General features: G+C 41.1%; 1 protein-coding gene across 4 annotated transcripts in view; it reads left to right on the top strand.

Annotated features, from left to right (window-relative positions):
• The window catches only part of SOX5 (SRY-box transcription factor 5), a 641,693-nt gene that overhangs the window by 131,963 nt on the left and 486,862 nt on the right, over positions 1-22,868 (top strand). For all 4 annotated transcript variants that reach the window (XM_050715320.1, XM_050715327.1, XM_050715319.1 and 1 more), the window contains exon 3: positions 22,216-22,302. The gene's annotated coding sequence lies outside the window, so the exon portion shown is untranslated. The remainder of the gene's footprint in view (positions 1-22,215; positions 22,303-22,868) is intronic.

The raw sequence follows: 22,868 nt of genomic DNA, 5'->3' as shown, positions 1-22,868 counted from the left end.
TATGTATGGATTTGGTCTCTTGCCCAAAGATTACAATGGAAACTGCTTTTGTTACTCCTATTGTAGGAAAACAGGAAGTTTTAGGAATTCCACGGAGGAGTCAGGTTTTGTGATATTTCAACCCCAGTTACAGGAACTGTTTTTGCTGGTTTACTTAAGCCTATAGTGAGATTTATTTATTTTTTCAATGATTTAACAGAGAGCCAATGCAATGTGAGCAAAACACTAAACAACTCTCCAGTGCTCATATTTACACAGCCCTTTAACTTTTGGGCATACTTTTATATGTAAATTAGGCTGATTTGATTATACAGCCTTCCCCAAAGCCAGGGGCAATTTCTCTTCCTGTTCTTTGCATGTGTACATTTCTTCTACCATGGTAGGCATAAGTGTCCTTCATCTTCACAAACATATAGCCGGTAGGTGTTATAACAAGTCTCAGCTTGCTGAGAGAAGTCTGTAAAACTAAGAACTATTTTCCAATGTGGTTAATAAAATACTTTCCTGCTCCTTTATATGGTTTTAACAGACATTCAGGGTTCCAGTTCCTCTTAACCTGCTTTCCAGATTTCTTGGGAAATCAAACTTGGAGTTGAGAGCAGAACTGACTTAGAGCAGTCTAGATTCCACAGGCTGTAATCAATCAAAGCTGGTCAGGGCTTTAGATTGTTCTCAGGGTTAAACTATATGGAAGCCTATTATTTGAGGTACTTTTGCCATCAAAGCTTGGATTCATCTCTATAGGACTAGTAATAGAAATTTCATGAAATCTTCCCTTTTGATCTCTCTCTGTGAGATCTGTGGCTCGGCCAGAGATCCAGTTGTCAGGGTTTTCAGTTTTTCATTTTTCATCTTAATGTGGGTGGGTGGCTTTTGCCTTTTTTCTCCTCCCCCTGTTAACCCCCAGTTGAAAACCTTAGCGCATGCTGGCAGATAAAGTTACCGCCGGTCAACCCTAACGTAAGAAAATAATATGAATTTAAGTAATTTGCCACGTGAGGCACTGACAAGTGTGTACAGACAATACATAATTTTCTGATTTTCCTCCTCTCCCCACCTCCTTCATCCAGCTCTGAGGTGAATGTGGTAATAAGACAGACATTGAAACTGAGGCTTTCTGTTCTTGTTAGGTACTGAATTTAATTTTTTTTATTTGGATAGACTGTCGTCTCAGCTGGAGACCTTCTCCGCTGTTCCTTGTAGCTGAAAAGTACAACTGAATTTTCATGTCTGACTCTTTGCAGGTAACCGTTACGAGTTTATTTAAATAATTCTTGGAAAGGAGGTCTATATTTTGAGCCCTTTTTTAGGCAGGATGATCTTCACTAGCTTTTGAGCAAGATTTATCCAAGAAAACTAAGCAACTTAGCAAAACCAAATAATAAAGCAGCACATTTTAAATGAACTGCATTCTAGAGGCAAATGTTTTTTACCCACATATATGTTAACGTACAGAATTAGTCCTAACCTGCCAAAAGAAGAGAATACACAACACCTTTCAAAGATGCAAATTGACAATTAGCGAAACAATAGAGTTCTAGCCTCCCTTTGCTGAGGTGCAAATTGATAATCAGATTGCAATGAAAAGCTGGTCGCTTCTATTTAAAATTTAGTTGGAGGTGAAGGCTCCCCAAGGAAGATTGGGAGGGAAAGGGACAAAGTAATGCACGCAGTTCTGCACTGAGAAAAACCCACATAAGGAGCACTGGGATATCAGGCTGACTGCTGTAAACTGTACAGTTTGCATATGATTAATTGTGACAACAACAGTGGTGAGAAGGGGATAGTAAAATTTGGTTATTTTACTGAATAGGGGAGGGCAGAATCTGAGGGGTAGCAGCCTCTTTTCGTTCCTGTCCATATCATATGCCCCACAGTGATGTTGATGAGAGAAACTGCAAACACTGTGTGGTAATTTTTTGCAGTCTCGCCCTCACTCTGCCCGTTAAAGTCCCTCTTGTATTTATCCTAATGTTTCACACACCCCTGAGTTGCTGCAGGCAGCTACTAGTTTACTTTATCCCACCTTGCCTCAGATCTCCTTTCCAAATATGAAATTTCGCATAATGATTTCTACTTCAGTTTAAGAGCAGATAAAATGTGAGGACTACTGCTAGCTTTTCTGCCAGTAAGTTTTAGTGTCCGGCGCTCAGGAGACTGTAAAGCAGGGGTTTTTACTGCGGGACTGCAGGAAATTTCCACGTTATTAAGCTCAGGAGGACACGAGGAGTTCGAGATCTGTTTGGGAATTGCCATTCAGATGACAATCTGAAGAAATGATCATAAACTTTGTTTTCTATCTTCCAGCCATCAGACGCGTGTTCGCTCTGTGCTTTTGGCCAACACTAATGAAGTCGGGGCCTTGTCACGTCCTTTCATGGCCTGTGTTATTTCTGCTGCTACGTACTTATGAGTATTGCTGGGTTTTACTGGGATTTTTGCTTTGATTTTAGTTTACCCATGGCTGGTTCCAAGCATTGTTTACTTTTAAACATCTAATCTCTCAAAAGATCAGTGTTACCATGTGTAACTTTGCACTATGAGAAAGGAATTGGGTGCTTAACTTAAACTGACTCTCAGTAGGTCTTGTGGACGTTCATTTTAATTTTGTTCTTCTGAATTCTTTTCACAAGTTTTGTTACTATGGGAGATGAATTTTGGAAGTAGAAGAGTAATTTAAGGATAAGACCTTTTTTAATAATCTGAATAATTTGTGGCATTTGACAAATATATCTATGTATAGTCTAGGATTTTTAAGACTGGTTGGAGTATTTGAGACTTTGTTAATTTGAATCCAAGCCGTATGATTAAATGCCCTAGATATCTTGGAAAGTTTCAGCCATAATTATACAATTTTAATGAATTTGTTGCTCTTGAAAATTTGAGTTGACAGCTTCTTGGGATGAAGTCCTGGCTAGCTGTAGCACATGATAGGTAGGGGACTGCAGAGCCCTGAGCATGCTGCATAGTACTCAGCACTCTCCAAACAAAGCTGAGGATCGCTCTTAGCAAAGCCAAGCCTTCCCATCCCCTCAACAGAGGAACTAGATTTTATGTTGTGGACAGCAGGCTGGTAGCAGACACCTGCCATCTTCCTCTCATTTCTGGTCAGAGTTTGTCAGCATGTCAGCCCACCGGGATGGTCGTCACAGGCCTCATGGTGCAAGGAGGAGTGGAGAAGTTTTGGACACTGACGCTAGCAGTGACAGTACTCTTGAGCCTGCATTCAGGGAGCGTATTAATCCCTCCTTCAGGTGTCAAGTTTTAGCACTTCTTACGTATTTTGATTAGCACTGACTAGGAGATTTTTAATCTCAGTGGTGTAGTGGCTTGTTGCATTTAGATACCATTTATTATGAACTAGGCCCAGACGTTGAATATTATCTGACTTCTCTGAAAGCAACCCCTCTTGAGTTAATGTAGTGTTTGACAAGTAAATAATAGTGTATAGTGCCCTGTGAACATGTTTTAACCTGCTCCTCATAAGTTTTCTTAGCTTTGATGCATGTATTTAAAGTATGTAGGATGCAAGACGTGTAAAGATAAAGAAGCTTGTTTATGCATTCAAGGATTTCTTCCTGGGCAAGATTCATGTTGATATCACTCTGCATAGCACTTTATTATCCAGCCTCAGGTACGAAGGGGCATGTAATCTGAAGTTTGGGGGTGGACTTACTTTTCAAATAAAAGCCATTAGGGCCAGCACTTTTGTCCCTTTTCATGTCTCGTGAAGCCTGTGTGATTTCTAACCCTTTATTTCTTTTTTCTCTCTTTTTTTTTTTTTTCAAGCTATTCATGTTTGCTGTCGGGCAGGGCAAATCAATCTTTTCTAAGTACTCTTTAATCATAAATCTAGATGTGTTAAGCTTGCTATTACCTAGCCAGTGGTAACCAGAAACAGAAAAAGGCAGGGGGGACTAGTCTCGACACCATGAGTGGGATCACAGGGCTGCTTGCTCTGTGCACCTTGACTTCAATGATGTTTTTGGTTTTGTTGGTGAGTTGATTTTTTTTTTTTTTTTTGAGAAAGAGGCTACTTTAGTATTCTGTCTAATTAACGTGCTTTGTGATGTCTGTTTTGTGGGCTCTGAATGTTCATTTCACTGAACTTACATTTCCCCTCTGGTTTTCAATAAATCTTGGTGCACCTTTGTATCCTGCCATCTTTTCTGCTCTTTTTCCCCTAGAGTGTTAATTCCCACCCCCTGAATATCTGTAAAATCAGCATTTTATTTTTCCCCTCCTGAGCAGCTATTGCCATCAGCTGTTTTGAAATAATGGCTTTAGGTGTGTCCCTTATAGTACCTTGACCCTTCTGTCTGATTTATCATTAATTTCCAGAGATTTGTTCCAGGCTTGAACTAATTCCTTTCCCCCAGGGTCTTGAGTTAGAAAACACACAGGAACCCACTTCCCTTGTTCTTTTGTACCTGGGACATTAATCATATTGCCTACCTCCCTGGCACATGGAGACACTCCCAGTATGGTTAAAGATATCCTGAATGTCCTTCGTTGGCTTCTGTTATAACAACATACTTCTGAGTTTGTATCCTATCTTGCTACTGCTTGTATCTTGCATCGTGCCCCAGACACTCACACTCTTGCTTCTGGGAAGAGCAGCGCTTTTCTGCCCCAGTTTTCTGCCCAATTACTTCTTCCTACTTCTGCTTGGCACAGGATACTGTACCAGTTAAAAGGGAGCATACCCACAGTGTAGGCACATGATATGGCCATATGCAGTAGAACTTGGGCTTTATGTAACAGTGTAGGAATACTTGTAGATCATCGTTTTATTGGGCTTGTAAGAGTAGTCATCTTATGAATACTTCATAAGATGTGGTCAGCAGAAATTATTCTATCTTGGGTTATAAGTTTTCTTCATTTGAATGTATTGGTCTTAGTGGGATGTGTTCAGAAGGCATTGCACCAACCAGGCAGCAGATGATACCTGCTTGGACCTCTTCTGTCAGGTTGGGAACTGCAGAGAGGTCATGGAATGATGAAGAGTTAAGAAGTGATTTGGTCTTGAAAGACTGGGGATGATCAGAAAGACTAAACAGATATGAAAAATAGGTTTGGTTTTAATTCTTCCTAAGGCAGGGAGGTCAGACAATTTGCAGCTTAAAAAAAATATCTTGAAAGTCTTGGACATTAAGGAATCTGTGGATGTCCTAGGAACTCAGTGCAAAACAAAACAAGTGCTTTTATACTGAGTAGTATTAAAGTATAATTGTATTTCCTATATATTCTAATAAGTAACCAAATCTGAGTACAAAGTAGATGCTTGATGTTGCGTGATTCAGGTGATGCCTGGTGTGGCTAGGGTGCACCTGAAGAGATGAGGGAGAGTCAAAGCTGCACCACTGAGTACAAAACACCAACATATTCCTGTGGCAGTGGTGGGAATGAAGGCAAAAGGATGTCAGAACATTTGTAACCTATCAGAGTGAGCAGCTCTCCTGAGTTACCTGTGCTAGGCACTATGAAAGTTATGTTTCCTTTTGAAAGTTAAAATCATAAATATCAGCTAGTCCTTTGGAGATCATTCCCATGCCAGGGCCCAGATATTATGTTCTGTTCTTTCTTAAAATAGTAATCAACTTTTTCCAGGAAAAGGACTGAAAAGATTGCTGTGCTGGAGAACCTGTTCCTTTGTAGCTGAGGCTTGCTGAAACCCTCTGCTTCTTTCCAGTTGCTGCAGTGCAGCCCAGCAAGCAGTTACACACTGCTGCTTAGACTGTGATTGCAAATGTAGTGTACCCATATCTCTGTGTCTCGAGACAACAGGAGCTGTCATGCTTGCCAATTCTGAAAAGTAACAACCCAGAAAACTAAATCCAACCTGACCAATTATGAATTTTAGCCCTCCTGATACAAAAAGAAAAGGGGGGAGGAGGAGAACTGAAAAAAAAAAGACGGTGAAAATATTGATACTGATTTAAATACCTTTAGAATTGTTTTGTACAGTTATTGGAGTGGTTTAGTGACCTTTGATCACATGAAGTGCATCCTTGTATATGAGGCAAAGAATAATTAAATGTATATTACACATTGCTTCTTGTTTGCAAACCTCATGCCAACTAAGTTCAGTTGTTATCTGTGAGGATCCACAGGCACATTAGCTGGCAGAGCTAATATGTAACAACAATACAGACAAATAAACATTTTGAAAGGAAAACATCAAGTCCTACTACTCACAGTGTTTAACTGACTTAGAGACTTCAAGCACTGTGGCTGTAGATAACAGTACAGCTTGCTCCTTGCCTCAGTATTGGAAGGATTGCACTGCTTCCAATGCCTGGGAAAAACTTGCCTAAGACCAAAGTATGTCATTAAGTTTTGTTTCTTGCAGGGATCTGTGAATAGAAACCCCATTTATGAGGCAGAAGCAGCTACAAATTGTACAATGTGTTATGGTAAACAAATGACCTTGAGAGCCATGGAAAAGTCAGAGACACTTACGGGCCTGCATGCCACAGTGGGGGCATCCACAGGGGTAAGAGATTCCTCTCCATCTCATTGCACTTGTGCCTGGTGTCCTTGGATGAAGGATGCCTGAAATCTCAAATTACCTGGAGATGTTTTCTAGTAATACTAAGCTAGAATAAAAATAAATAAAAAGAGCTTTGACTAAAACAGTTCTGAGACTAATCTATAAATGTCGGGATAAAACAAAATATATGGGCAATCTCAGGTTTTGCTGATGACATCTTACCTTTAGCTCCCCAGCATCACTGCACTGGAGCCATGACAAGGTATGTGATGGCAGTGTAGAAACCAGATGCGGTGGTGACCATGTTTCTGGTGAGGAACTGGCATTTCAGCTGTGTTTTGTGGTTCAGCTTGCAATAGCTGCTAGCAGGAGGGGTGTGATGGGCAGCAGCTGTATAGTGATGGGCAGCACACACAGTATTTCTACTATGGGAAAATATCCCAGGTTGCTATATTGCTACCAAATCTTCTGTACAAGAGGGCCTGTGAGGTTCTGGAGGGCTGGGTAGCTGTTTCTTCTTTTTCTTTTCTCTGTACGTTAACTCTGCTTCTCATTTGATTGTGGGAGTGCCCATCGTTGAGCTTCAGAGCAGCTGGCTCCTCTCCTTCCTCGCTGCTCACTCTCACCATCTCACTTTGCCCATTTCCTAGAAACCTCACCCACCACTTTCTGCTCGGAAATGGTCATCTCTTGGGCAGATGCAGGAGCGCAGCATGGCTGGCTTGCTTGTAACCCTTCCTGTCCCTCCGTGCTGCTGCAGAGTGTGGCGAGAGGTGCCGGTGGTAAAATGCCGACCTGGGCCAGCTCCAAGGATGCGTGTGTGAAGCAGGACCAGGCTGCATCACGCAGAGCAGCTCAGGGCAGGCTGCAGGAACAGTGTTTTGGACCCCATGGCGACACATGTGGTAACAGTTGGGTGTTGTTTTGGGACTGTGCATGTGTAGAATCAGAGTATTACTGTGGGACCTATGTTTAAAAAGAGGAATTTCCTAATAATTTCAAGGTGTTGACGGGGGGAGAGTCTGCTGGAAAGCTGAAGTTTCTGCCTGTTTTGGTTAACTGATTCAGCCTTTCGAGGTCATTTAGGGTGGATTGATATGTTCTCATTCTCCGTATGTGTGGCAGTGCAAGGATCCTGCAGATTGCAATAAACGGGGAAAGGGAAGGAGCAGATTGTCCTACCGGAAAGTAAAAGACTCTTTCAGGATTGTGTAGGTTGTGTAATTTGAAGATCAACATTGCTTATGGTGAACAGATGGAGAGGATGATTAGAAGCTACAAGTGCCCTCCTGTGCTATAGGCCCAATGTCAGATAAACTACCTCTACAGAAAATTATCACTTTCTGAAATTCTAGGACAACTGTAGGTTGCGTTCTATGAAATTGAGAGAGAAAACTGGTGTGAGGAGGAGGAAAGGATGTAGACTGTTAACTGTGTGAGACTGCAAACTGCCTCTTGCGAAGCTTAGATTCAAGGTGGTTTTAGTGTCTGGGAATGGTCGGCATTGTTTTTATGAAACCGAGCAAAAGGAAATTCCCATTATTTCAATCCTGGAGCTCACTGTGGTGATCATTAGTACAAGCCAGTGTGATTTTTTTTTTTCTCCTCAGTGAGGGCACACTCACCCACCTCATGAGGTGTAACAGCATAGTACTTACCACACACCAGAGCACACATTAAAATCTGCCCCAGTGATACATTTTGTTACACATGGCTGTAGTGGAAGTGTCTGAGAACGTCTGGATGAGATCAGTCTACCAGTGCATATACACTGTAAGACAATGTGTAGTTGGTATTAAAGGTTGTTTATGGGTTGTGGGTTTGGGTGGTGGCTTTTTGTGTGTGCGCGCACCTTTTTGTTGTGTTTGTGTCAGATGCGTTTACCTAATGAATGGCAGTGTTGTAAAGCAACAGACTGTGATTGGGGAATAAATCATGGGAATACACTGAGCTGACATAGATCTTTTCCCAGCTGAGAACAAAGCATCTTTCTCTAGGCTTAACTGGCAAAACTACCTGCATGCCATCAGGATCCCGGTTAGAATCAGTACTGTGAGAAGTACGAGCACATACAACAGCAGGGTTCAAAATGTTGTAACTGAGTAAGTACACGCTGGTGTCTGGCCAGCACCTGACAGACAAAGCAGTCAGTGTCAGAGCAAGAAAGCACGGTGGAGCTTTCTTGTGAGCTGCATAAGGGCTGGGATGGAAGTTCTGCTCAGTAAGTAGTAAAAGTACTGAAATCAGGAGAAGACAAGTCTGTTTTCCCGAAGATGAAGCAAACCAAGCTATAACATGGAAAAAAGAGGCTTTTGTTCATACCCATGGTTAAATCAATGAGAATTATGCCAGTGAGTTTAAAAGGGGAGATGTTCGAGCATCTGATACACTTCTCTGGCACCAACAGAGAGTCCTCCATCATGTGTAGAGAGCACTTTTCTCCAGCCGTAGAAGCCAAAGTCTTCTCAGGACCTCACATGTATAGCATGGGGTCAAAAACAATGTCTGCTCTTACCCCACCTTCTTAAAACACCAAGGAGTGGTTATCTCTTCCAGCTGTTATTGACAGGAGAGCCTCTGTTCAGGGCCCAGGGTGAGAGCACCACGTATTTGTGCACGTGTGCGCTAATCCACAAATGGCTCATATTTTAAATAGCATCTATTGTATGTTTCTTACCAGTGGGTAAGAAGCTGGAAGCGTTGACACGTATTCCATGTACTTAAAAGAATATTTTAACTGCTGGCACCCTTTAGCAGCTTATTCTTGGTGGTGGTAAACATAATGGCAAGAATGTGCTGCACAAGGAGAAGAAAGAAATGGTCAAAATATGACTGCATATTATTCTGTTTTTGTAGTATGTGCGTGTTTGTTCATGTGTGTGTAAACATACCCTGCAGAATCAGAGTATACAGCAACACGGAAGATGTTACTAGCACATGTATATAATGTATGGTATTACATACAGAAATTGTTTGTTAAATGAACACTAAGATTGTGAAGTCAGGCACTCAAAGCATAGGAAATGCCAGAATTAGATTTGCCTGCACAACCTTAATTCAGCCCCTTTGTGCATATGCATTATGATACAGTCTTTAATTACACGATCACATATCAGACCACTGAAATGATGGTGCTGACAGAATGAGAAGATATTCAGTATTTTTTTAATCCTTATTGTTTGTGTGGCCCTGTGGCAAGCACGATCTGCACACATTTAAACCCTATCTTGAAAAAAGCAATTCCATAATATTCAAATAATAAATACATGTGAAAATTACTAACTTTTTTACATACTTCTCTGTGATTTTTATCACTATATTATTTGAATATGGATGTTAATTTGTTCTCACAATATCCATCTTGACGGTATGTATTCATTTTACAGATATGGAAAATTTTTTTTTGAAGGGGATGAAAACAGACCAGCTCACTCAAAATCTGCCTAAGTAGTTACAATTGACCTAAAACCCTGGCAGCAATCCAGTTCATTTCAGTCTGCCTTAATCTGTTTTTTTATTTGTCAGGGGGGTTCCTGGACCACCTGAAAACATTTGAACCCACCTACCCCCGAGAAATGCCCTTCCCACCTGGCTTGGGGGAACACTGAGAAAAAGCATTTTTGTGCCCCCTTTCTGAAGCTGAGCTACCATGCATCCAGCAAGACAAGAGCCCTGCAGCAAGCCAGGGACCGAGCTGGCCTGGCTATAGCGTGGATGCTCAGCGCTCGGAGGGACAGGGCCTTGAATGGAGTGGTTGGTCCCATGGAGAGATACAGGCACTTAGCCTGATGTTAGCAGAAGAGAAGGTACATAGCTTAAGCAAAAAGGATCCTCGCTGAAGGGTGCTTTTCTGTCGGTGGATAGAGGGAAACAGAGTTCAGTTGGACTACACTTCTCCCGGCCGCACCTCAGAGGCGTCCCCTCTGTCTCCACTGGATGTAGCGGGAAGCTAACTGCATTTGAACCACATCTGACTTTTCAAAGTGTTGTTTTCACTTTATTTCAGCTGTCTCTATCTATAAAATATAGCAACAGTTGACTGCAAAATACAGCGTCTACACATAACATTCAGGTGTATCAGGTCAGAAAATGGGGCATGGCTGGCTAAGGGTTTCCTGCACAGACTTAGGATTCCTCCAAACTGTCCACGTTGAGCTTGCAAATCTCTTCCTTGTTCAATACTCACATTCCAGTACCTAAAATGAATGAGTTAATGGTCCAGCAGGCAACTTTGTTCTTAAGTATGCAACTCATGTTCATTCCCAGAGCTGGCCCTTCTTGGGTGATATCCTACTAGAAAAAATTGGAATGTGATCATGTAATTAGAGAGCATCGCAATGCATATGCACAAAGACCGAAAGCTCATGCTTTTAATGGCTAAATTAGGAATTATTGTACAATCTTAAGTCTAGTATTTTGCAACTGTTGAATGCTCACTTTTATTCAGCCTTTTTTAACAAGAATGTGTTTTGTAATGTAAAACTGAGGAATAAAAATACAATGTGGAGCTCTGCTGCCCTTTCCTCTAAGTTGTTAGAGGGGGTTACTTACAGATTTTCAGTAGAGGGCACCACCACTTGGGCCAGCAGAGTACTTGCTGGTAGTAGGCTGTTACTTGCTATTAGCTAGGGGCAGCAGAGGATGGGCTGTGTTGGTCAGAAGTCCAGCATGTACCCCAGACTCTGGGGGTAGCGTCCCCTGGCAGCACTGACACATTCTGCCATGCTCTCTAACTTTTTTTTTTTTTTTTTTTACTTTTTCATCTTCACTTGTGATTCTTGCTCCTCAGCTTCTGCTGGCCCCATTGCTCTTTTTTTTTTTTTTCCCTCAGTGCTCCTTTTTTGTGTTTTAGGTCTTTTCATTAAGTTGCTTTGTCTGTCTTTACTATTTCACAGAATCACAGAATTGTAGGGGTTGGAAGGGACCTCAAGAGATCCTCGGGTCCAACCCCCCTGCCAAAGCAGGTTCCCTAGAGCAGGTTGCCCAGGAAGGCGTCCAGACAGGCCTTGGATATCTCCATAGAAGGAGACTCCACAACCTCCTTGGGCAGCCTGTTCCAGTGCTCTGTCACCCTCACTGTGAAGAAGTTCTTTTGCATGTTGGTGTGGAACTTCCTGTGATCCATTTTGTGGCCATTGCCCCTTGTCCTGCCCCCACAGACCACTGGAAAGAGGTTGGCCAAATCCCTCTGTCTCCCACACTTCAGGTATTTATAAACATTAATATAAAACATTAATTATTAAACATTAATAAGATCCCCTCTCAGTCTTCTTTTCTCAAGGCTGAGCAGACCCACGTCTCTCAGCCTTTCCTCACAGGGCAGATGCTCCAGGCCCCATATCATCTTTGTGGCCCTCCATGGGACCCTTTCCAGGAGATCCCTGTCTTTTTTGTACTGGGGAGCCCAGAACTGGACACAGTACTCCAGGTGAGGCCTGACCAGGGCAGAGTAGAGGGGGAGGATCACCTCCATTGACCTGTTGGCCACACTCCTTTTAATGCACGCCAGCCTAATGCAGATCCCATTGGCCTTCTTGGCCACCAGGGCACACTGCTGGCTCATGACCAACCTGTCCTCCATGAGGACCCCTAGGTCCTTCTCCGCAGAACTCCTCTCCATCAGGTAAGGAAGCAAACGACAGGGTGTGAGGTTTTGCTCCTTCTAGCTCTGTCCAGTGCTAACACCGGGGAGCTTTCTGGTGACCCAGAAGAGCAGCCGGAGGAAAGGTTTGTGAAGCCCTGTGGGGGGAGCAGGTTGGTTGGCACGGCAGAGGTGGATGTAGCGTGCCCAATGTAACAGGCTGGTCACTCTGTTACACTGATTTTCAGCAGATCTTTTCTGCATGTGTGCAAACTGAAAGTCCCATCTTCCACAGACTTAGCATTCAGGTGGCTGGTAGCAAAGGACAAGTCACAAAACTGTCACACTCCCGAGACAGATTTCAAGGACACTGAACAGCATTTTAAGCTGAATCACTGGTTTAAGCCAGGGCATCCTAGGAAAAGGCACGTGGCTCAGGTCATGAACAGTACTGCATTTAGGCACTAGAGTTCAGTTTTTGATTTGTATACTCACTGTTGTGGTGGTACTAGCTGCTGCATTTATTTTATTATATATAAAATGTATGTGGTATTAGGCTATCTCCAATTACGAGTGGGGCGTTTCTGGCAAAGCGGAGGTCAAGGCTTGCCCACTAGTGGTGTGCCTCCTGCTGATACTTAGAACAAGTATTTGGGGAGAAATGCAAACTGTAACAGGGCTTTTACAGCAAGGGCTGTAAGAACTCTGTCCTCGTCAGAGGACAATCAGAGATTTAATGTGTTACTCCAAATGTTACTTTGCCTTTTATTACAGAGCTGCTTGGGCTGACTGGCTGTATGCAGCATGGTTACTGAAGTAAGAAATACTGCTTTGCATTCAGGAAAGCAGATTTTCATGGTTGCATCTGAAAACAAAACAAAACAAAAAAAAAACCATCTGAAATAAGCCAAACTGTAACAACATAATCAATGATACCAATTTTCAAAAATAATTCATATTAAACTACTATAATACAAGTTTGGGGGATGTGAGATACAGCCATATGTGGAGATTCTAGTCAGCCTGTTGTATTGGTGATAATATACTGTGAAGGGGGATGAGGATTTGCTTCTTTGCCAGTTTTAATAGAGGCAAGGTAACTAATTTGATTCTGGAGACTCTCATCATGAGTTGCTTGAAGGTGTTCAAATTTGCTTATGAAATAGTCCCTTCTGAGCTAAGGAGATGGAAATGAGACACTAAAAGGCTTTCTTGAAGTGCTTCCATGTTTCTCAGCTCAGAACATCACATTTGATATTAATATTAGGTACTGAGGCAAAGTCATCAGGTAGGAAAGGGAGGAAATGTAGAAATAGTCATTTTCTTATGTGTTTCCTCAGGATGCTATTTTGAGGCTTTAAAAAAAAAAAAAATCATGCTTTGCTGATGAGGCTGCTGTAAACCAGGGAAGTGGCAGATGTAATTTAAGTCCCAGGGCCCTGCCCTAGAAGAGGTCCAATACTGGCAGCATACATATTGCTTATATGAAAGCAAACAGATGGATACATTTGGTCAGTTCTGCTGGGTTCATATGGAAACCTTCAGAATTTTTCCTACTGTTTTAAGTGGAATACTTAAATCTGTTATCTGCTAAGAGTCTGTAATTGTCCACGGTGGGTGCTTTTGTAGCTTTGAAAAGGGAGCATTTCCTTAGTGAGGATGTCTTTGGATCAGATATGTTTATCTAAGTGATGAAAGTTGTCCCTCCCCACCAATTTCCTACCCCCCCCCCCCCCCCCCCCCCCCATGCTCCAGGACCAATTCAGCAACTGCTGAGGGAGTGAGCTGGATTTTTCTCAGCTTCTGTGGCAGGAGAACTGTCAGCTGAGTCTTAATCATGGAGTTATTACTGGTGGCGAAAATGCAGAAGAGAGAAGAAATCCAGCTTGCTTTTCAGATGCTAGATTGATTGCAGAGACAAGTTTTGGTTATTGTTAGCAGGGGGGAGAGGAAGGAGGAGATGGGGAAAACAAAAACATCATATTTTCTTTAATTAAGAAAAACACTAATTTTCTGATACTAATTCATGCTAAATTCCTGTTGACAGTTTTTGATGTCTCCCAATTCAAAACAACTGAAAGCAATCAAATGAAGGGAGAAGAATGGAGAATCAAAGAGGGGGAGTGTAGCTGTATTAAAAGAATGCAGCTTGAAGCATTAATACTTAGTCTGGATGGGGTGAAAGTGGGATTTATTGGTAATGCCTGGGACTTTTATTTGAGAGTACTCATAGGTTAGTATGTGTGCACACGTGTAATGATCTAATACGTTATCTGTTGCATGAAGGAAAAAACTGAGGTGTGACTCACTCTAAAAGCCAGTCATACAGATATGCCAGCGTCTGTATTATCATCACCTGACTTTTTTCAAGTGTATAGCATGTAAAAAAAAAATATATATATATAAAAATGACAATGCTATCAATGACAACTTTGTGCAGTATTAAAGTTCTTAAAGAAAATCATTCTTGCATTTGGAATCATGTAAGAAATAGGATACTTTTCTCAGAAAGTTTTTAGCTTTAAAGCTTTCCAGGAAGACTGTAAACAAAACAAAGAGAAAAATGAAATCCCTGATATTAAAAGCATGCTTCTATGAAGATTGCAGTTGTGAGTGCTTCTTTCTTTCTTTTTCTTTTTTTTTTTGTTTAAATTAGACAATTTAGACATTAGAGGCAAAAATTTTCTTATTGCAAATGGGACTTAGAAAAGAAGAGTAGAAGCTGAGCTCGCTCAGAGAGAGAAAGAGGGCTTGAATTTGACAAAAATAATTTCTTCTCTATACCCATCTTATCCTCCTGAGCTACATGCTTCTCACAGAAACAACTCCACCCACTGGTGCAGAAAATGGCCATCTCTTGTTATCTTCTGTGGAGGTTTTGTTCTGATAATGCTGGGTTTGGGGATTAACATGAGTAGCCCTATCAGAGTTTTAGATATGGTACCAATACAGAAAGATCCATCTATACAATTTAAAATACATCTGTTAACAGAGATTTAACAGCCATTTCATTCTCTACTATTAATCATATTCACACATGGGATATGCATTAACAGACTGAGCTACATCATTTCTATTCTGTAGCAGCATCTCTATGCAGTAATATTTTATGTAGTAACAATTTTCTTCCTATTACAGATTTTCTAACTATGTTAATGGCAGTAGACTGGCCACAGAGACATCCGTGAGAACTACCTTTGCAGTGACATTTAAACAATTTATTTGATCTTGCTTTAGCATACCTGATCATGCCTTTCTTTACGCTGTTGTCGACCTTAGGAGAACTTTGTATGTAATTGTGGGTCTTTCAATCACATTTAACTTTACAAAAAGATATGCAAATTTCTGTGATGTGTTATTTCTGAAGTCTTTGGTATGTGCAGCATATACATGTTCAGTTGGATACCCCTCGACTGCGTGGGCATGTTTGAGTAGCAGCTGCCCAGCAGCTCCAAGGCTGGTGGCTGAGTGCAGCCGTGTCTTAGCTGGGGTTGCTATCTTTTAAGGGTATGAAGTTGTTGGGTATGTACTTGGCATACCCAAAGCAGGAGGTGCTATCAATAAGCATTTTTTTATGTATGCTAATGAAAAAAAACAGAGCAGAAAAAGGTTGATAATATAAGAGGAGTTCTATATATACTAGTTTACCATGCTGTAATAATTATCAATTGTAATTTAGAGAAACCGAAAAATGTGGATTTCTGGCTGAAATTTGCTGCTGATGTGAGAGTGCTGTTGGCTAAAAGCCTAAAATGATGACTTTTGCTTTGAGAGGACATATTTCATCATGTACTTGATGTAGTTTTTCCCATACTTGAGCATATGCAAGAATGCTTGTTCTTGGGATGAGAATGGTTAAAAACCAACCACTAGTACTACGGTTGCTCTGACCTGTATCAGTTACTATCAGAATCAGAAGTCCTGGTGTAAGGAGTTACTTTTTACTAAAAGATAAATCCACGTGTTTTAAGTATGTCTTTTTCCATAAACATTTGTAGAATAACATGCAACTTCGCCTGCTTTATTTCATGCCTCTCTTTACTTCTCAATCCTGGTCATGAAAAACAGAGTCACTGCCTCAGAAAGTGGTGTAAAAAGAAAGCCGGTTGCTCAATGGGTCAAGCAGCTGGCCTTAGTGTGTGTTTGCACACAATGTGGTGTTACTGAATTACTGAACTGGATTCTTTGTCCATATGTAATAGCCTGTCTACAAACAATAATAATCACGGTACGTGTCACGCTCAGTTCTCAAAAGCACTGGAGCTTCTCTTTTGAAGGGGAAAATTCAAAGCAATCATCAGTTATCCTAAAATTGTCAGTTTTGGTTTCCACGTTCATACCAATTTTAGTGTCTGGTTCTGATTTTTCCATTATCCTGCATCTTATATACAGCTATGGTTTGCTGTTTGAAATGAGTAGTCCAAGGATAAGACGAGGGAAAACCACACTTTCTGTCCTAGGGCTAAAGGGAATTATATGTAGCTCAACTTTCTCAAGCGACAACATTCATTAGGCTGCTACTACAGACATTTGTATGTAGGCACAGATAAGTTGAAATTTTCTGGGCACTTCAGTAATAAAATCCTCAATCAACATTTACAGAGGGTGTTAAGCTTTTTTTTTTTTTTATTTCTTCGCTTGTCACTTTCAAAAAAAAATATCTTGGATGGAAATGTGAAACCACAAAGCTAAACCAAGTCCATTCTGACTTTCTTCAGATATACTTTTTCTTTTGCCTCCTTCCCTTGGATACGTGTGTGGGTCCTCCTTAATGTTCTCCTCAACCTACCGCGTTCTGTGTGGTCCCATCTGGTGTCTGTAGTAGTAGCAGCCTGACTGTTGCAGAGTGAAGAGTACCTTAGCCATCTTTAAACCAAAAGGAAAAGAAATAAAATACAGAATTGAAGCTATGAGTGTGGGCAGGAAAGAGGTAGCCCTTCCTATTGATTTTTATTTGCTATTTTTTTTTCATATGATATTTTAGTCTTGTTTTTTTGGTTTAGTTTTTATTTGTTTGGGCAAGTTTCTTGCCATTTACCTTTGCATTTGCATCTCCTATTGATTGGCAATTTTTAAACTGTTTATTGTGCTCTTTTGTTTAGCTGTTCAAGAGCTAAAACAAAAGCCACCAGGCCCTGTGAGGGACACATTTGCATGCGGCGAGCGTTGCCTGAGGAAAAAGTAATTGCTAATGCATATTTATGTGGCACAAATTTGCCATTTGTTTATGCATAAAATTATCAATAGTGCAGGGCGGCCCAGCCGTAGAAAATGGTGACCTTTTTAGCTTAATAAATAGAAATCAGCTGTTATTGTGAAGAGATCAGCCATTTATTCCGTGTTGAGGGACACTGTCAGGAAAATGTAGATTGGTGCCGGCAATATCATTAAATGGAGGGCCAGTGACCCTTTCGGTATAGTCTATTATACTTTATCTAATAGGCGATAAATGACTCTGGTTGGCAAATAGATTTAAAAAAAAAAAAAACACACCAACACCACCAACAAAAAAACCCACAACTCCTACAGACCTTTCTCATTCCTCAGCCTTATGAACAGGTAGTAGATACTGATGAGGTAATCTTGCACAAGCCTGCTGGTGGTATTTTTCTAGCAAAAGAGTGACTTAAAGATAATAAAACCCAACCCCCCAAACCCACTCTGTTTAAACTTGTTTTGACTGTTTGGGGTTGGAGTGGGTAAAATGACCGAAGCCAGCATGTGATTCTCCCTAGTCCACGCCACCATAAGCAATATTCTGGAAGGCCCAATTGTTAATCTTATTTTGGCTCCTGAAATGAGAGCTCATCATCTGGAAGTAGAAGGTAGGGTTGTTTCTGAAGACAACACGTTTTCAAAAACAGGGATTTTTTTCCTCATCTTTGTACAGTTTTTAAAGAGTGGATAAGAATTTGCAAGATTATACCTCAAGACACTGAAGACTTCATAGGCAGAATGGTTGCTCAGGAGATGTAGCAAAACAGTCTTGATGCTTCTCCACTAATTCACCTCAACCTTAATAGGCAGGCTTAAGACCTGAAGAGTCTCAAAACTAACAGCCGTAAGCCTCAGGAAGTTCATGTGAAACCGAAAGTACACGCTGAAAACCCCACGTTTCTGTTTCTCTCTCATTCTGTTCTGCATAGTGCACTGCACCGTGCATAACTGGAAGCAGCTTTATCCACCCCACAGGTGAAATATGGAGAGATGTGAGTCACAGTAACTGTAAATGGTTGTGTTTTTGGTGCATGATGGACTGGGCGTTCAGTTTCTATCCCCAGGAAATATCCACTAGGTGTTTGTGCTGGCAGTATTTTACTTCTGAAAGGCTATGTTAGATGATGATGAGATAACTGGGCTGTCTATGTGGGTAAGGCTAGGTGAGATGAAATCCCACCCGTTCCCACAGTGGGACTGCTCACCTACAGGAGCTGGAGACGTGCCTCTGCCCACCCTTCTCCCTTGGGCTTACAGAACATCCTGACGTTGTTCTGTGCTGTGGAAGGGCAGATCAGAGGCATCTTGAGACTTTGCTCTGTTTGCTTCCTAAAAACCTGCCGCAAGCTGATGTCATCCTTCCGGAAAAGCCACCACAATGATGGCACTGAGTGGCATCTTCCTGGCAGCCTCAGTAAAGTGGCAAAGGAGTGAACGGGATGAAGAAACCTGCCAACTGTGTCAGTGGAAAACTCTGGGAGACAGGGCCGTGTGGGGCTGATGGTGTGGAGGTTGTGGTCGGAGGCAGGGCTTCTGTCCTGGAGGCTGTGTCACTCTCATTTTCACTGCTGTCAAAGCTCAGGAAGAGTTTGTGTTGTTGTTGTTTTGCGGTTGTTTGTTTTTAATAGTAAAAACTACTGATATATCATATGGATCATAAAACATAGTATAGAATATATATGAGTACGTAATACAGAACACTATAATAATGTCATAAAAGGCTTTGTTAAGAATATGTGCTACTGTTCGAGACTTCATACCAATGTTTCCTTGTGTATCAGGACAGTTCTTTTGTGTTTCTCTCTGCACTTAATTCCTGTGCACAGAGCTCTCACCTCTTTCTGGAATGCTGCCCTTCTCATCCCAAATAATGGGCTCCAAACCATGTTGCAGTATAAAAAATATTAAAAAGAGGAAAAAAAAAAAGTACAGTAGGACATGTTATGGAAATGGAGAGAAGGTGAAAGAAAAGCTAAAAGTATGAATTTGTTGGGTGCATCCTATGAAATCACAGATAAGGTCACAGATAAGGTGCAATGAAATTTAATTACAGAGTAGGATCTAGTTTGTTGGTTTTTTTCTGGTTCTGTCACTGCTCTCAGAACCGTAACCAAGAACCAAAGTTTCTGAAATCTTTTTAAGCATTTGGGGATTGCCTTATATTTTCATTAATAACAGCTATAATTATATGGTATTTTTACCTTTATATACATATTAACTTTACTTAAAGCTTTGCTTATTCCAAGTATTTTTTTTCCAAAGGCTCCTTTCTCATAGGGATAGCCCCAGCTCTGCTCCTGAAGAAACTCTGTCTGTACATCAAAACTCACAGCCAGTCATTAGCCTAAGTTTTACTTTTTCTTTTCAGTCATTAAAAAAAAGACTTTTGAAGTACGCTATTTGACACCAAGTAGAAAGATTTATGTAGATAAAATTAACAAGTAGAATATTTTGAAGTGTATTTTATGGGAATAAATTGTGGGCCCACACTGTTGTAAATTAACCAGGCTCTACCTGAGATTCTAGCTCAGGATATTACTACTATTGTTACAGTTGTGGTGGTGATGGATGTTTTTATTCCCTGATTTTTCTCGTATCTGTAATTGCTCAGGTGCTTCAGCCTACTTGTGGAAGAGCCTGTGCTAAGTACAGGGAAACAGAAAACAAGGCTTCTTCAAAAATGTAAAAATATCTAGGTTTATGGAAAGTCACAAAAGTTTTCTAAAGAAGAGTTGCTTGAGGGAGAAGATAGGTCAGACACAAGACAAGGATGAGCAAGTATCAGTGATCAAAGTTTTTAGTCAAAGACACAAGAATGAATAAAATGACTGTTGCTTTTTCTTTGTAATTCTGCTTACATGAAGAAGACATGGGGCATCACTGCCTGGGTTCTAGGCTGCTGGCAAAGACAAAAATATGTAGGGGAATATTTGTTTACTGTGAAGGGCTACGGGTCTGATCTTCCTGTGATGTGTCATAATTGTCCCGGGATCTGATCCTAGGTAGGAATGAGTGGAATGGGGCTTGTTCCTTCTTCAGCTCTGGGCATGTGTCAGTTGTATTAATAATGTGTTAGGGTAGGAAGATGAAGGACAAATTTTATGTTGTGCTAATTAGTTGATGAACATTTAGTAAGATAACCAACCTGATGGAAGAGTTAAGTAATTATTATTTTCTGGTTCTCTGGGATGTGGTTAACCAGGTAGTCTGGTAGGTCCTGCAGATCCTTCCTTTTTAAGGAAATTTTGCTGGCTTTCCCTCACTGAAGACTGACTGTTTTCCCCCTTCTTTGACATGATTTATTGGAAAAGCCCATAGAGGTATTCATCTTGCTAAGAGCAAAATTTCATGTTTGAGTAAACTTCTGTGTAAAATATAGAGAACACATTTCTGCTTGCTCATTTGACTGCTGAAAAGCAAAGTAGGAAATGGAGGTTTGTCTTAACAAGGCTTGCCTGCATGCAGAGCTCAGTATTGAACCAGGAATGGCTGTCTTTCGAAACCTTGCCAACCAAGCTGCTTTTTGGTGCCTCTTGTTTTCCCTGAATGCTGTCGGAGCTGTAGGGCTGGCAAAGTAGTTGTATCCAGTTAAACCAGTAGAGAAAGTGTTTGGTTTTATGTGTTGAGGTTACTGACTGCAGAATTTGGTTGTGGGTTTTGGGGTGTGTACTGTGTTGATGAATAAATATAAACGCTTGCTTGCTATTCCAAATGAACTATTTTGGTTAGACTAGATTGATATTAATCAAAAACCGTAACACAGCTTAGGGATGCAAAACCTGGCCACCACTGGCCACCTGAGATGGTGCGGGCTTTGGCTTGTGTGAACTTGACACATTAGGGTCTCAAGGATGTTCACAGACTCATGCAACTGTCTTCACGTGATCCAGTTAAATAATGGTAGTATGAATATTTTATGTGTTCAAACCACTGCTTTGATATGCACTTGGGAGTCATATAAAGCCTATTTTCCCTATTTTACAACTAGGTAAACTGAGGCACAGTACTGGGGAGCCTATGGCTAGGCAGGGCCACATGGGTCAACCAGCCCCGCTGCACTCTTCCGTGCAACTGTGTCACGGGCCTCTGCAGGAGGGACTCAGCCCACATGTGCATCTCAGCCTCAAAACATCTTCCTCCTCTGCAATAGGTCTGTGTCCTCTCTCCCCTCTTCAACAACTTGGGAATAAAACAGCAGCAGCCCCAGCTACAGCAAGTGCCTGGATCTGGGGTGCATCACACTCCTGAACCATGCAGGATGAGGTGGGGTTTGGGAAGTCACGCTGTCCAGCTTTAGTTGTTGAAGTTTAGGGCTTGCTGTCTCAGTTCGGGGAGATGTCTCCCCAAAACTCAGGTGCTACTTGGAGACTCTGGAGGCAGGGGTCTAAGTCACAGGGCAAGTACATGAATAACCCCTAGTCACAGGGTAACAGCTGAAAGCAGAAGCAGAAGGCTGCTTGCTCCAAGTCCCATCCTTGCACCACTAACCATGCTAAGCAGTCTAATCACACATGCACGTTATACTGGAGATAGAAGAAACAGAATCGATGAGTGTAGGTTAGCTGTTCAAACACTCAAGCGAAACAGGAGTATGCAGTCCTATCTTTCTTCTGGTTTGAGCTTCATATTGATTTATCATGATAAAAGGTGCCACTTTAGTTCTAATGTCTATTTTTCTTTTCTTTCTTTTTTTTTTTTTTTTCTTTTGCTATTACATATTTCTATGGCAGCTTTTACATGTGATATATTTTGGGTCACACATTAATTTACACCAGCCTCTGTTCTGCAAAAAAAAGTTCATGAACTAAACGAAAAGCGATGGGGAGGGGGATGTCTAGCAGAGCCCAGGGTTTTGTTTCATGTTTTGGATGCATTTTCTTTTTAAAATAAAATTGTTGATATGCATTTGCTTTTATTTTTCTAGCCTTCCTCTTGCTGGTGACCGGGTTCCTGTTTGATCCTGTTTACAAGCTTTCAAAGATTGAAAATAACCCCAACTCCTCTGCATTAGGTAGGAAAACAAAACCATATGAAGACATACTGCAATTACTCTGGAGGGCTAGCAATATGGAAGAGTGTGGTGTGAAGGAAGAGCTTGTGGAGAAAAAGGAGAAGGTTACTAGGTTACCACAAAAGACATTAGTGTACACAATTTTTCTCACCCACTCTTTTGGGCTGGGGAGGAGTGGGCAGATCAGCAAGTAAAAAAGTATATTCTTCAGGATGTGTATTTCCATGTAGATGTTTTAAGTTTATCTGTACTGTCTGTTACTTGTTCAAGCAGTTTTGCAGTTCTATTTCAATGTATTCAAAACCTCCCAAGATATAATTTTGAAAGATTGGCTGGGGGAGGTGTTTTTTGTTTGTTTGTTTTCTTTAGAAATTTACTGGCAAGATAAAGAATTTTTCCCTGAATTATTATAAACTTCTAGATATACATGCAATATTTTATTAGTATTGATGTGTAAGTAGACATATCCTAAGTAATAAATTTTTACAAGCACTTTATAAAATGAAATACTTTACAGTTAAGGAGAGTGGGTGGAGGGAGAGCAATTCAGTTAAATGTTGTTTTGG

This window comes from Cygnus atratus, chromosome 1 (assembly GCF_013377495.2).
Source record: "Cygnus atratus isolate AKBS03 ecotype Queensland, Australia chromosome 1, CAtr_DNAZoo_HiC_assembly, whole genome shotgun sequence".
Taxonomy (NCBI): Eukaryota; Metazoa; Chordata; class Aves; order Anseriformes; family Anatidae; genus Cygnus; species Cygnus atratus.
Note: the sequence above shows the minus strand (reverse complement) of the source record. Positions and strands in the feature narration are given on the sequence as shown.